Below are 16,340 nucleotides of genomic sequence, written 5' to 3'. Positions count from 1 at the left end.
TAATTGCAAATTGATGGCTTATGATATATTGTTACTGTGTCAAACCCTATTCTATAAAATAATTACAACGTCATTTACATGCTCAATAGAATGTTTGCATATTTAGGAAGTTCGAGTAATCATTAAAAGACGATATTGCCCATAATGGTACCATTTAGTCGATTAAGCCTCGAACTAATTCAAATAGGAATTTTAAGGTGAAATTAAGAGTTTCACAGCTTAGGGATGACTCAAAATGGTAATTTGAAGTTCGAGGATCAATTTGGAGTCAAACCGAAATTTTCACCATCTAGGGGCAAAATGGTCATTTGCCACTTAGGGACAAAATGGAAATTCATAGAAAAGATTTTTTTTTTTTACCCCATATTAACTTATTGGAGTATAATTTGAGTATTGGAGTATAATTTGAGGGTTTGGCAATGAAAAAGTTTAATTCCGGTGATTTTTGGAGTGTAGGGGCAAAATCGTAATTTTTCCACCTGCGAACAAAATTTGAGATTTTGAGAGAATTTAGATCACATTTGACAAATTGGAGAATGCTATGAGTATAAGGGATGAAAAATATGTCTATGGGCAATTTTTCAGTTTTTGAGGTAAAAATGTAATTTTTGACTTTTACGGGGGTAAAAGTGTAAATTTTAAAAATTACTCCACCAAGACTTTGGATAAGTCTTAGAATTTTATCTAAGCTATGGATATGTGGGACAAGTGTATGGTGAAAATTTGGAAACAAATGGATGGCTAGAATTTAAGGAATTAATAAAACAAAAAAAATGAATAAAATAATATTATATTATTTTAGCCTTTAAAAAGGTCAAAATTTCCAGAATTCTCATCTTCTTCAAGCCATCCAAACCAGGAGAGAAAAAGGGGAAAAGAAATAAGAACCATAGCTGAAAATTTTGGGGAAAATCAAGAGAAATCAAGAAATCAAGCATTAAAAAGGTAAATTTCATTGATTTTCCTTGTGATTTTCACTACCCATGCATTTTTTTCTCATTTCCATGTAAAATTAGAAAGTGGGTATGGACACCCATGCTGGCCAAACCTCCATGGATGAGTTTTGAGCTTGAGTTTTGGTTGATTTTAATTGAATTAAGTGATTTTAGTTAGGTTATATTGAAATATAGCAAAATAAGCTAGAGAAATAACTTTCTCCCATTGAAACCCATTATGCCGAATTTTCTAGGGGAATATTGGCTGCTGATCTTGATGTTTATTTTAGGAATTATGATGAATAATGATGAATTATGAGCCTAGAAAAATAATGGGAATTTTCGGAGCAAAAATATGAATTTTTACCCACTATGGGTATTTTTGTAATTTACTGTCGAGACTGATAATTTGCACCACACTGAGGGACATTAAGTCAATATGGGTGCAATTGAGGTATAGAAACTGAAAAAAAATGAATTTGGAGTTTAAACGGATGCGTATATCAATTTATCGGGTAAAAGACCAAAATAGGCTAACATCATGTTTAGGCAAAATTTAGACATTTTGCACTTCATATCATGCATTAGTAGTATAAATTAGTTTATTTTGGTTTAGTACCAAAGTCGTAAACCTCTTAATTGTGCAATTTGTCAAGGTGGTGAATCCTTTGGCAAGGGCAAAGAAATCGCACCCGATGAGTAATAGTTGGAGTACCCAAATTAGTTTTCGAAAACTGTGAGTGAACTTATTATCGTCTTAATTATCTAGAGTAGTTTTATACAATTGTGTGATTTTATGAAAAATGGGTTTAAATGGTAAATTGTTATGTTTTAAGAGAAATTGTGATTTTATAAAATGATTTTATAAATTTTCTGAAAAATCAAATACTGATTTTGAAAATAGAGTAATTGGAGACTGCCTACTTGTGTTGTAAATTTATGGTTTTAAATTAAATGACTTATGATAAATTGGCATGATTGGCTGAATTTATACTTGTGTTGAAAAATATGAATTGTCTGTTTTGCCTTGATAAATTGGTTAGTAATGTAATTGCCATGCTATGCCATTGAGATTTGATCAATTGGTGGATTAAAGATTAGCTACTGCAGCGGGTGGGGTTCCGTGGACCATCCTATTAGAGGAGTACGGTAAACTCTTTTATATTCTCACCTCGGTCATAGAGGCGCATAGGGTATCTCCTGAGGTGGGCTTTTTTAGTGCACTTCACGTTAACCACCACGTGAGAGTGAGACTCAGCCAACGCCAAGGAACGGCTGTAATGTTCAACGAAAAATGTGTTTTATGCGAAATATAAATTTTTAACAGCCTTGGCGGTCTCAATGGGATACCTTATCGAAGGTATCCGCGAGAATGATTTTGGCAGGAGCCAAGTTTTGCGAGATATATAAGCCATGTTGATTAATTGAGTAAATTGAATATTCATGTTATGAAACATATATTGGAAAAGAATATTTTAATTCATCTCCATTTACTCGCCTTTAGATAGTTTAGATGGTGTCTGTTTACTCACTGGGATTTTATAATCTCACCACCCTCAATTCCCCACATTTCAGGCTCGGGATAGTCGATAGATAGCCGATTGCATCAAGGACTTCACTTAGCCTTGCATCGACAAAATTGTAGGTTCACAAACTCGCATCTTATTGGTTAGTTGGGGGTCCACGTGTCATTGTAAAAGTAATTTTATACTTTAGTTATTTGATTTAAAGTATGTATGAACATATTTAGCTTTTACACCATGTTTTTGGTGAGTTTTGGTGTTTTTGAAGAAAAATGACCAAAATGCCCTTGTGAGCTAGAAAATAATATTTTATTGTTTTGATTTGGAAAAGACTTATGATTTCTTGAAATACAAGATTTAATAACTATCGTTCACTGGGGAGATGCGAAAGCTGATGCTAAGCTTTGCGGGGTTTCAATCGGCATTCGAGGTAATGAGTGCTTATCGAGACGTCGCGGCAGTTGTCACGGGCCTGATGGGGAGTTTTGAGTCGTGACATACTGTGTTGGCATGACTGGCTGGGCTGTGTTTTATGAATTATATGAATTGTTTTATTTTACCCTTGCAGGCTGGGTAGTAAAATATTAGCCCTGTCATGTTGTCAAAATTTTATTGTATGGTGGGTTTAGCTTGCTGCAGTAGGCGAATTCTGTGGACCAGCCTATTAGAGGAGCACGGAATCCAGATATATATATATGTACCTCGGTCGGAGAGGCGCGTAGGGTATCTCCTGAGGTATGGATAGAGTTCACGTCACACCAAACCACCTCGTGATGATGAACTCCGCTAACGCCAAAGAACGGCTGTATTTTTCAAACTAAAAATATGTTTTACGTGTATACAAAATTTTAACAGCCTTGGCGGGCTCGAGTGTACGCCTCTGATCAAGGTGTCATCGAGTACTATTTGATGGCATAAGCCAAATGTTTATGGAAGTCATAAGCCTTAATGAGAAATTAAATGAAATACAACCGTTTGCATGAGTTGGGATGAATTTTCAAATTGTGAAATACTTAAAATAATGAGATATTTTAATTGTCTTCTTTTACTCGGCTTTAGTTGATTTAAATGATGTTTGTTTACTCATAGGGATTTTATAATCTCACCACCCTCATTTCCACCCATTTCAAGCTCAGAGTAGGCTGAAGATAACTGGTTCCATCGGGGATTTCCATTGGATTGCATCTTCCAAAATGTTGGTTCACAGCTTCTTTAATTTTGATTATTGTGGGCCCACTTGATATTGTAAATTTAAATTAATTTAAATACTCTAGTTTATTGCGTTACAGTATGAATGAATTCATTTTGTTTTTACGTTACCAAAAGTATTTACGCATAACTCTAAAATTTCTGTTTATAAGAAAATAAAATATTTTATTGAATATTTTGTTTTATCTTCTTATTATATTCAAATAATTATAAATTCATTTTAAATAAATTCATTAAATATACTTTTACGTACATAAGCGATTAATAATAAATGTACTATTGTTTACTCCATTCTAGATAATAATAATCAAATGTTGATCACAAGGTCTTTAACAATACATATCCATGAAGTTAACGATACTTTACAACATCTAGCAATTCTATGTGACACGACCCTAGGCAACGGAGCGACTCAGAGTGAAAGGCTATGAGATGCCATTACCTATGTCGTAGCAAAATTAGATCCGTTGAGTGAAGCGCTTGTACTGATCACTTATCTGTAAAAGAAGATAAGAGGGTGAGTCTCACAAACTCAATGATCATAGACTCCGTGAGTAAGGCATAGATGGGAAACAAGCAACAAGGTAGAGATTTTGAATATGAAAAATATAAGAATACATAAATAATTAACTTATAAAGGAATGTGTGCCTCATAGGTAAATCAAGAATTTTAATGCAAGTTGATCAATTCAAATCACATATATATATATATATCAAAATCAACGAGTATAAAAGTTTCTATTGTCGAAACCTTTTATAGCTTGCTTAAACGAAATCAGTGTAACATGCATGCTGCCGTAAAGTTAAACCTTTAAACCTAATAACAAGTCTGCAAATCACCTTGTGCGTGAGTAGTTAAATCCACATCACTAAATAAATAGAGGAGCTACTGAAAATCATATAGTTCTCACCATGCGTAAAAATACAATTTCGAAAACATTTGAGAGCCTTACTCCACTGGATCTCACATGTCATGGCAATCTTAATGATGTTGGCCGACATCGAAGAATCAAGCAATCACAACCGCGTATTTCACAGGTGGCCAAGCCACGTATAGATCATAGACCATGGCCCCAGCCATGTCTAACAGCCTGTCGGTGACTCAAAGGTTCTCTAGCTAGAACTCACTCATGCACGAGGGTCTCACTTAACCGAAGTGATAGCTGGCCTACTCTCGAATCTCTCAATTTATAAAACCATTTTAGAAATTATGCCATGTCCTTGAAATCTCATTTCAAAACTATTTCCGAAGCATTCAACATAGAGACATGATAAAATCTATTATCATTTTTATAAAATAAAATCTATGAATGAATTTGAAACAACAATTCACATGGTGAATATGCATTATAATCATGGATGCACATTGCACAAATATAAGGCACATTTTTTATATAAACCGTCTTGAAACCGGTTTAAACACTTTACATATATAATTTATACATATATATTCAAAACACGTTCAAACATCATAGCAATCACAAATTTCCTAGGATTCTACTAGCTCATGCTTTTCACAATTTTTGCGTGTAAAGTAGACCATACGTGTATATATATATAATTACGAAAATTTTAAAATAGACACCCCTTACTCACCTTACGATAGCGGGATACTACGTCACTATTTCTACTTCTCGATCGCTCGTTACTTCGTTCAACACGCCAGCACAGCTCACTTCCTCCATTTATATGTTCCCTAGCTTGGGCTTAGGTGGTGACCCAAGTAGTTTGTTGTAACTCGCCGAACCCTTTTTTGCTAATGGCAGGGTTGGAATATCAAAGGAGTGATTTTACTCCTCTTGAAGCAACACCGTTTAGATCTTTTCTATTCAAAGTATAAAACTCTCTACCTTCTCCCTTCTTTCTTCCACCACTTATGCTCCCATTTCTTTCCTTTCACCAAGTCTCTTTCTCACTATGGTTGCAGCCTCCATCCTTCCTCCTTCACTCTCAACACAGGCAACACTATCCCTCCTAGGCTCTCTCATAAACTGGTGGCTTAATCCCTCCTAAACTCTCTCACAAATCGACAGCATAGCCCCTCCTTTCTCTCTCACAAACCAGCACACCAGCCCTTCCTTTCTTTCTTTCCTTTCTATTTTTATTCGTTTATTTCTCTTTTTTCTTCTTGCTCTCGGGTGGTCTTTGCCAACTCCCTTTCTTTCCTTTTTTTTATTCTTTTTCTCGGTTGAATATCTCAAGGATTCCTTTCTATCCTTTTCAACCGACTTCTTCCTTCCTTTAAGTCTCAAAATGTCGTTCATTTCAAGAGGAAAAGAGACAAAAAAATTTACTTGATGCTTTTACATGTGGGGGCCGACATGACAAGCTTACACTTGTCAATGTCCTTTTTCCTTTTATTTCTTCTCTTGGTCGGTCCCCTACCTACCAATACATGGCTTAAAATGGATTTTGGCTTCCTCATTTCACACATGGGCAGCTGCCCAAATCATCCCATATTTTATTATTATTATTTTCTTTAATTTCATTATTTTATTTCTTAACTTGTCTTTTTCTCTCATCCTTATCTTCTTCTTTTCTCCCCACAATTTCCTCATGGGTGGCTTGCCCATGCTTAATAACTTTTGACTTTTCTTCTTTCCATCATTTTCCATTTCTTCATTCTTTACACTTTGATTATTTTATTTTATACACTACTTTTAATTAATATTTTATTTAGCTATGCTTTGACCCATTCAAACCACATGTATACTTCACATTTCCACATAATCTAATCTTCTTTGACAAATAAATTCCCATTTAACTTCAAATTTTAAAATTTGCACATAAGTCCACAAACTTTTCTTTATTTACCGTGTGACCCTCCAAACTTTCATCTTTTACAATTTGGTCCTTCCAACAAGTTTTAAATTCCAATTTCCTTCCATCTTCTTTCCTTTACACGTGTACAACCAAAATATCGAAGTTGCACTTCAATGCGGTATCACCATAATATTTAAATATTTACTTACCCGCGCTAACTCAATTTAATAAAAACATGCAAGACAACTATCATCGTTTTTCTCCAAAATCCTTCATTACTTCTTCTCCCCCACTTGGATTAGTCGCATACTCCTCCTTCGTGACGTAATTAATAAAATATTAATATTTTAATATTATTTGTTCATAAAATAATATTTTATTCTAAAATATTCTTTTCTCTCGTTCTCGCTCTATGGCAATTAAATTTACATTATGTGACCCTTTATCCCATCAATAGGGTCTTATGGGCTTCTAAAAGAGGGTACGGGGTGTTACAGAAAGCAAGAGCAAAGAGGAACGAACTCTTGGAAATTGAATGCTTTCTAGACACACAAAAGAAAATGGGTGATATCTATACCAAAAGTCATTTACTTGTTTAATTGAGAATTTTTGTTGATTGTTTAAATTCTCTTGAATTACATTGATTTGGTATGATTTCTCAAAATAGTTGTTTTTTTTCTTGATTGAGCAACTTAATTACCTATTCTTGCTTAAATATCAAGTGCATAATTATTTCATTACTCTCCTTTGAACTTTATTGATAAATCTTGATTATGCAAAATTAGCTCAAATGTGATACATGTTACAAACTGCATCACCTTAAAGGTATGTACTTATATTTGAGCATTGAATATATCATCATGATCATTTTTTAGTTTTGTCGATTTTCATGATTGTGAAAAATTGGTTTGATGAAATTTCCTCGTACTTTAAGAATTTAATTTCATGTTAGTTCTTTGAGGAAAAATGAATTTTGAAATGCCTCATACTTTGATATGGTGATAAATAAAGTTGATCGGATGCAAATTGAGGTCAATTAAAATGTTTAAAAGTGATAAAAGATGAAAGGAATAGTTTATGATAAAACATTTTGCACGCGAGGAAATAATAATATTTTATCAGAGGAGAATTTGTGAGATAAAAGGATGATTCGAAGGTCAATTAAGGTATAATAAGGAACTTTGGCAACCAAGGAGACAAGATAAAAATTTTTATAATAAAATAATATTAAAATATTATTATTTAGTCGGATGTCGAAATCAGTCGTGAAGAAGGATCATATGGGTCATCCAAGTGGGGGAGAAGAAATACAAGTGAATTTTTGGAGAAATGAATGACGGAAGTGAAATACGCGTGTTTTGTTAAGTCAAACCAACGCGGATAAATAAGTATTTAAATATTGTGGTAATACCGCGTTGAGGTGCAATTTTTATATTTCGGTGGTACATGCACAGAAAAAGGAAGATAAATGAAAATTGAAATTTTTAGATGCATCAAAGAGATCGAATTTAAAACATAAAGATTGAAGGATTATGTAGTGAAATTAATGAAAGAAATAAAATAAATAAATAGTGAAATAATAATATAAGTATAAAAAAATATAATATATATATATATATTAGAAGACCAACATGGGCAGCCGCCCATGTGGTCAATAGAAAAAGTCAAAGACTCTTTACTTTGTTCGATGGAGGGGGCCGGCCATGTGGAGCAAAATGGTGAAGGAAGAAAAAGAATTGTGAGGGGCCGGTCATGTTCGAACAATTTGGAAGGTTCATGAAGGAATAAAATATATATATATATATATATATATATAATTGAATGAGTAAAGTGAAGAAGAGAGAAGTCGGTTGTTAGGGAGAGTAAAAGAGAAACAAAAGAACAAAGGAAAGAAAGAAGAAAGAAGTAGTCGAGAAAAAGAAAAACAAAAAGAAGAGAAAGTCGAGCGTGAAAAAGAAAGTGAGAGGAGGGAGAGAGCTGAGTTGAGGGGTCGGTTTTGCCACCATTTAGAGAGGAAAAAGAGCTATTTTTTTACTGATTTTGGGGCCTAGAAAGTGCAGCTTTGCTGCTGGTTTTGGAAGCTGAAAAGTGTAGATTTTTGCAGCTGATTTTGAAGGTTGAAAGGTATGGTTTTGGTGGTTAATTGTTATTGTTTTGGCTGCTAATTTTTGGAGGGAAAAGTGTAGCTTAGCTGTTGATTTTTTTGAAGAGAAATAGAGCAGCTTAGCTGCTAATTTTGAAGCCAATATGAGCAGCTTTAGCTGCTGAAAATTGAAGGTTTGAAAAGCAAGAAAGTGTGGCTCGTGGTGAGAGGGAGAGAGAGGAAGAAATTTGAGACGGTTTGTGCATGTGAGAAAGAAAAAGAAAGACAAGCAAGGGCTGTTGGACAGTGGAAGAAAGAAAGAAAGAAAAGAAAAGAAAGTAACAAGAAAGAAAAAAAATGGGCATGACCCAACAAGAAAGAAAAATGGGTATGGCCCAACAAGAAAGAAAATGCGCATGGCCCAATTAGAAAGAGATGGGAAGAGTTCATGAAAAAAGGTCCAAAAACAACAAAAGGAAGAAAAGTCCAAAAGAAAAAGAAGGTGGAGACTTGGGCCAACCTAGCCTAATTGGGTAAAATTTCTTTACTCTACTTCATGGTTTATTGTGAAATTAGACTATATGGAGGCTAGCCCATTTTATTTAATTATACATTGGTTATTTGGTGATATGAAATAAATTTAAATTACTTTAATGCAATATTTAAATATTTTATTAGGAGGTGTCATAAGACTAAAGTAAAGAAGAAAATGTGAAATTTACGAATAGTGCTCGAATGAAGTTAAGAAACTTTGAATGATTCGTTGTGAAGAATTATTGATGTTGGAGAAATTTAGATGCATAATTTAGTTGAGAGTGTTAAGTTGAATGGTAAAATATTGGAAGAAATGAGGAGAAATAATGTAGATTTATGATAGAATGTGTCAAGCCCAGCCCTAAATTATCTACCATGTTACACATGAGACTGATAGAGTGATTGTATATTTGAACAGCCTCGGAAGAATATTTAAAAGTCAGTATTGTGCTTAGAAGTACAAGTAAGTCGATTTATACCTCGAACTAATTAAAATAGGGATTTTAAGGTGAAATTGAGAGTTTCATAGTCCAAGGATGACTTAAAATGGTAATTCGGAGTTTGAAGATCAATTTGGAGTCAAACCAAAATTTTCACTATCTAGGGGCAAAATGGTCATTTGCCACTTGGAGACAAAATGGAAATTTTAGAAAAGATTCTTTTGGCCCCATTTGACTTATTGGAGTATGATTTGAGTATTGGAGTATGATTTGAGGTTTAGAAGTGAAAAAAAATTTAATTTCGATATAATTTAGAGTATAGGGGCAAAATGGTAATTTTACCACCTCGGGGGCAAATCGATAAATTTTCACCCCCGACACTTGTCAAGACCAAGGGATTTTATTCATCATGGAAATGGATAAACATGAGAAATGTGTGGTGGAGAATTAAAGAATTAAAAGTCAAATATTTAAAATTTGAACCAATAAGGAAATGTCATGTGTCATGCTTTTATTATTTTATTGTTTCTTTATAAAAAAGGCATAAAAATCAGCCAATTTCTTTCATATGGCCGGCCAAACCAAGAGCAAAGAAGAACAAAGGGAGAAAAAAAAAATAAAAACCCTAGCTAGAAATTCAAGGGAAAATTAGTGAAAATTCAAGGAAACAAGTGACAAAAGGTAAAATTTCTTGATTTTGACTTGTGATCTACTTTTCCCATGCATTTCTCCTCATTTTCCATGGTTAAATTACATGTTTTCATGATGAATTCATGGCTGGTTGGAATGGGTATGAAGAGAGAATGATGTTAGATTGATTTGATTCTAAGTTATGTTAGTGTTTTTAGTTAGTTAAGCATGTTTAAAAACAAAACAACAAGAAAAGAATCCATTTTCCCCATGAACCTTCAATGGCCGAACCCTATGTGAAGTGTAGAAGTAATGAATTGATTTTGTGATCGAGTGAATTGGTTGAAAAATTGATGAAATGATGATTTATGGTGAAAAAATGGAATGGGAAAATTTTTAGTGATAGTGCACCACAATGGCCAAAATTTTCAAGAAGAATTGTGAGGGTTGTTAGGCTGAATTTTATATTATTGGAATTGTATTTAGTGAATTGAAATATTAGAAATGAAATGCAGCAATTTGGAGCCAAATCGGACACAATTGTCATTTAATCGGGTAATAGGCTGAATTAGGTCAGCACCGCATTTAAGCGGTAGTCGGATAAGTTGCATATCATATCAAGCATATACACCGAGCCTGAATTGATTTTATAATGGTCAAGCATTAATGTGGTAAATTATGTATTGTACATTGTGGATAGGTGGTGAGTAAATTACACTGATAAAAGTACAGAGATTGTGCTTGGAGACTAGGATTAGGAGTACATCGACTCCTAGAATTGTGAGGAAACTTATTATCGTCTTAATTATCTAGAGTAGTTTTATACAATTGTGAGATTTCATGGAAAATGGGTTTAAATGGTAAATTGCTATGTTTTAGGAGAAATTATGACTTTATACAATGATTTTATAAATTTTCTGGAAAATTGAATACTAGTTTTGAAAATAGAGTAATTGGAGACTGCCTGCTTGTGTTGTAAATTTATAGTTTTAAATTGAATGGCTTATGATAATATATAAGCATGAATGACTAAACTAATTTTTTGTGTTAGAATTATTTGTACTGTGTATTCAGCCTTGAGAGGCTAGGTTGCGATAAATTGCCATTTCATGCAAAAAAAGATTTTATACATTATGTGGTAGATAAAATAATCCATAGTCACTGCAGTGATGGGGTTTTTCGTGGACTGCCTATGAGAACGGCACGGTAACCCAATTATATATTTACCTATGGGGGGAGATGTTAGATGAAGTATCTCCTGAGGTAAAGATTTGAGTGCACTTTAGGTGGACCACCGCGTGAGAGAGAGACTCAACCAACGCCAAGGCATGGCAAAAATTTCGGATGTAAAGACATTTAACAGCCTTGGCGGACTCGATTGGGATAACCCTTGATCAAGGTATCCCTAATAACTGAATATGAGAATGATTTTTAGCACGAGCCAAGCTTTTCAGGAAATCATAAGCCTAGTTGTTTATTTGGTTGAAATGAGTTGAAAGGTAATGAAATTACAATATGATGAATTATTTTAATTCGCCTTCATTTACTCGCCTTTAGATAGTTTAGATGGTGTCTGTTTACTCACTAGGATTTTATAATCTCACCACCGTCATTTCCTCATATTCCAGGCTCGGGGAATTCCATAGTTAGTTGACTTTGACAAGGACCTTCATTTGGACTTGAATCGACAAAAGCTGTAGGTTTTCAGCTTCCGATACATTTTGGTTAGATGTGAGCCCACGTGTCGTTGTAAAAGTAATTTTATGCTTTGGTTATTTGCTTTATAGTATATATGAATATAATTAACTTTTACGCTATAAGAATTATTTACCGATAGCTTTATAAAAATTATTTTACGAGAAAATAGTTTATTTTATTGAATATTTTTATTATATTCAAATGGTCAATTTTCACTTCAAATGAACATTTTAGATACTTAATTTGTTTTTAAATCACTAAATATATATTTTCTGCTTACCTATTACATTTTTAGCAAGTTTTGAGATTTTCGACGAAAAATGACGAAAATACCCCTGTGAGCCAGAAAACAATATGTTATGTTCTGATTTGGAAATGACTCGTAATCCTTCGAATTATGATATTTGATAACTATTGCTCACCGAGGAAGTGCGAAAGCTGATACGAGAGCCTTGCGAGGTTTCGATCGGCATTCGGGGTGAAGAATGTCTGTCGAGGCTTCGCGGCGGTTGTCACGGGCTCGATGGGAGTTTCGGGTCGTGACAGAATGAGAGAGAGAAGTGGAATTGATGCACTAAGTATATTGGATTTAAATTGTTGCTAGGAAAGCTTATGGTGGGAGCGTGCCGAATGACGTAGGTGATTGACAACTAAGAATAATTATATGAGTACGAATCAATAGCAACGTAAAAATCCCGTTATTGTGAAGTGAGTAACCTTACCATCATTTTAAATATCTAAAGTATGTTTTATTCGGTTTTGGTGAAATTTTATGAAAATGAGCTTTAATGATAAATCTTTATGTTTTATAAACAAAATGAGTTTAAACGAAATGATTTTATAAATTGTCTTGAAATTAAATGACGATTTTTGTAGAGTAATTGGAGACCACTTGATGTATTGTAAATTTAAGGTTTTAACCGATTGGCTTATGGCAATATTGGCATGAATGGTTTAATTGTTAAATGTATTGAAAATCCATGAAATATTGATTTGCCTTGAGAGGCTGTAGAATAAAATAATTGCCATGTCATGCTATTGTTGAATTTTATTGTATGGTGGGTTTAGCTTGCTGTAGTAGGCGGGTTTTGTGGACCAGCCTATTAGAAGGGCACGAAATCCAAATATATATATATATGTACCTCGGTCGGAGAGGCGCGTAGGGTATCTCCTAACGTATGGATAGAGTTCACGTCACGCCGAACCACCTCGTGAAGATGAACTCCGCTAACGCCAAGAAACGGCTATGTTTTCAAAATGAAATAAAAATGTGTTTTATGCGAAATGTGAATTTTTAACAACCTTGGCGGGCTCTAGTGTACGCCTCTGATCAAGGTGTCATCGAGTACTATTTGATGGTATGAGCCAAATGTTTATGAAAGTCATAAGCCTTAATGAGAAATTAAATGAAATACAACCGTTTGCATGGGTTGGGATGAATTTTCAAATTGTGAAATACATAATGTGATGGGATATTTTGATTGTCTCCTTTTACTCGGCTTTAGCTTATTTAAATGATGTTTGTTTATTCACTGAGATTTTATAATCTCACCACCTTCTTTTCCACCCATTTCAGGCTCGGAATAAACTGTAGATAGTTGGTATCATCGGGGACTACAGTTGGACTTGCACCATCCAAAAACTGTAGGTTCATTTCTTATGACACTTTTGGTCATTCGTGGGCCCACGTGTCACTATAAATTAAATTTTATACTTTGATTATCTGTATTACAATATATATGAATTTATTTTACTTTTACGTTGTAAAAAAATTATTTTTGCAGTGTTCTAAAAAAATATTGTTTTATGAGAATTCCACCCATTTCGGGCTCGAAATAAACTGTAGATAGTTAGTATCGTCGAGGACTACAGTTGGACTTACACCATCCAAAAACTGTAGGTTCATTTCTTATGATACTTTTGGTCATTCGTGAGCCCACGTGTCACTATAAATTAAATTTTATACTTTGGTTATCTGTATTACAATATATATGAATTTATTTTACTTTTACGCTGTAAAAAAATTATTTATGCAGTGTTCTAAAAAAATATTATTTTATGAGAAAATTGAATATTTTATTCAATATTTTTATTTTATTCCAATAGTTATAATTTCATTTTAAACGAATGTTTTAGACATCCAAATTTATTTTTGATTATGAAACATGTGTTTTGCACCCGTATACTACATTATTAGCTGGTTTCGAAATTTTCAAGGAAAAATGACTAAAATACCCCTGTGAGACGAAAATTATTTTTTTATTGTTTTAAGTTGGAAATAGTTTGAAATTTGTTAGAACGTGATATTTGGCAATGGTTACTCACAAGGGAAATGAGAAACTTATATTAAAGCCTTGCGGGGTTCCGATTGACATTCCGGGTAATGAGTGTCAATCGGGACTTCGCGACGGTTGTCACAAGCTCGAGGGGAGTTCCGGGTCGTGACATATGGTGTGAGAATCAAGCTTGAAAAATTATATTGTTAGTGAACCCTCCATGGTCGAATTTTCCAAGAGAAAATGTGAGGATGATTTTGTCATATTTCAAGTTATTTAATTTGTGTTTGATGATTTGGAGTTGAATTGGACGTATTGGCCAATTAATCGAGTGATAGATCGAATTAAGCCAATACCATTTTATTTACGTAGACAATTGAAATTATATTGAACACCATATTTAGATGGTTACCCGAGCGTTTCACATCCCATTTCATGCATGAGTATAGAGGTTGAATTGTTTTTATAACAATTTAGCACAAATGTAGTAAATGGCTTATTGTGCATTATGTCTAAGTGGTGAGCTTTCTAGCAAAAGTAAAGAGATAGTACCCGAGGATCAAGAATCGGAGTACTCGAAACTCGATTCCCATTACAGTGAGTAACCTTATCATCATCTTGATTATCTGAAGTGAATTTTAATTTGTTTTTGTGATTTTATGGAAAATGAGTTTAAATGGTAAATCTTTATGTTTTATAAGCAAAAATGTGATTAAATGAAATGATTTTATAAAATTGCCTTGAAATTGAAAGACGGTTTTGAAAATGGAGTAATTGGAGACTAATTGATGTGTTATAAATCATGGTCTGAATCGAATGGCTTATGATAATATTGGCATGAATGGTTTAATTGGTAAATGTGCTGAAAATGTATGAACTGTTGATTTGCCTTGAAAGGCTGTAAAATAAAATAATTGTCATGTCATGCTATTACAAATTTTATTGTATGGTGGGTTTAGCTTGCTGCAGTGGACGGGTTCTGTGGACCAGCCTTTTTGAGGGGCACAGAATCCTGTTATATTCTTACCTCGATTGGGGAGGCACGTAAGGTAACTCCCGAGGTACAACTTTAGAGTTCACTTCACGCTATACCACCACGTGAGGGTGAACTCAGCCAATGCCAAGGGACGGCTATGTTTTCAAAATAAAAACATGATTTATGCGTATATGACTTTTTAACAGCCTTGGCAGACTCGGTTGGGATAGCCCCAGGCCAAGGTATCCCTAATAACTAAGTATGAGAGTGATTTTGGCACGAGTCAAGCTTTTCAGGAAATCATAAGCCTCGTTGTTTATTTTGGTGAAATGAATCTATTTTATCTTATTAAAATGAGTTCGAAATGCTGTGAATCATTTTTATGCTAATCTATTTTATCTGTATCCATTTACTCGACTTTAGATATTTTAGATGATATTTGTTTACTCACTGGGATTATATATTCTTACCACCCTCCTTTCCACCCCTTTCAGCCTCAGGATAGTCAGTAGATAGCTCATTTCGTTGAGGGCTACAGTTGGACTTGCATCCTCAAAAACTGTAGGTTTACCACTTTTGATACTTTTGGTCGTTCGTGGGCCCACGTGTCACTGTAAATTAAATCTTATGCTTTGGTTATCTGTATTATAGTATGTATGAATTTATTTAGCTTTTATGCTATAAAAATTATTTACCGGTAACTCTATAAATATTGTTTTATAAGAAAATAAAATATTTTATTTAATATTTTTATTATATTCAAATAGGTATAGTTTCACTTTAAATGAATGTTTTAGACATCTAAACTTATTTTTTATTATGAAATATGTGTTTTCCACTCACATACTACATTTTTAGCTAGTTTCTAGAGTTTTTGAGAAAAATGACCAAAATACCCCTGTGTAGTTGAAACTTCTCTTTGGCTGGTTTTGAGTTGAAATTGGTTCATATAACTTTAAAACATGATTTTAGTAACTAATACTCACAGGGGAAGCGAGAAAACTGATGTTAAGCCTTGCGAGGTTTCGATTGGCATTTCGAGTAATGAATATCTATCGGGACATCGCGGCGGTTGTCATGGGCTCAATGGGAGTTTCGGGTCGTGACAAATCTGGACACTATAGCCTTAACACAATAAAGTGACCAGCTTTATTATATGGTTATGAACAACTTTTAGATTCAATTAAAATACATGTCTCCTATGTATGACTCTTCGTATAAATGTATTTTAATGTCTCAATAGAATCATAATACCTTAATAACTAGATAATGA

The sequence above is a fragment of the Theobroma cacao genome, chromosome 6, assembly GCF_053813885.1.
Source record: "Theobroma cacao isolate CCN51 chromosome 6, ASM5381388v1, whole genome shotgun sequence".
NCBI lineage: Eukaryota > Viridiplantae > Streptophyta > Magnoliopsida > Malvales > Malvaceae > Theobroma > Theobroma cacao.
This window is presented reverse-complemented; position numbering follows the sequence as displayed.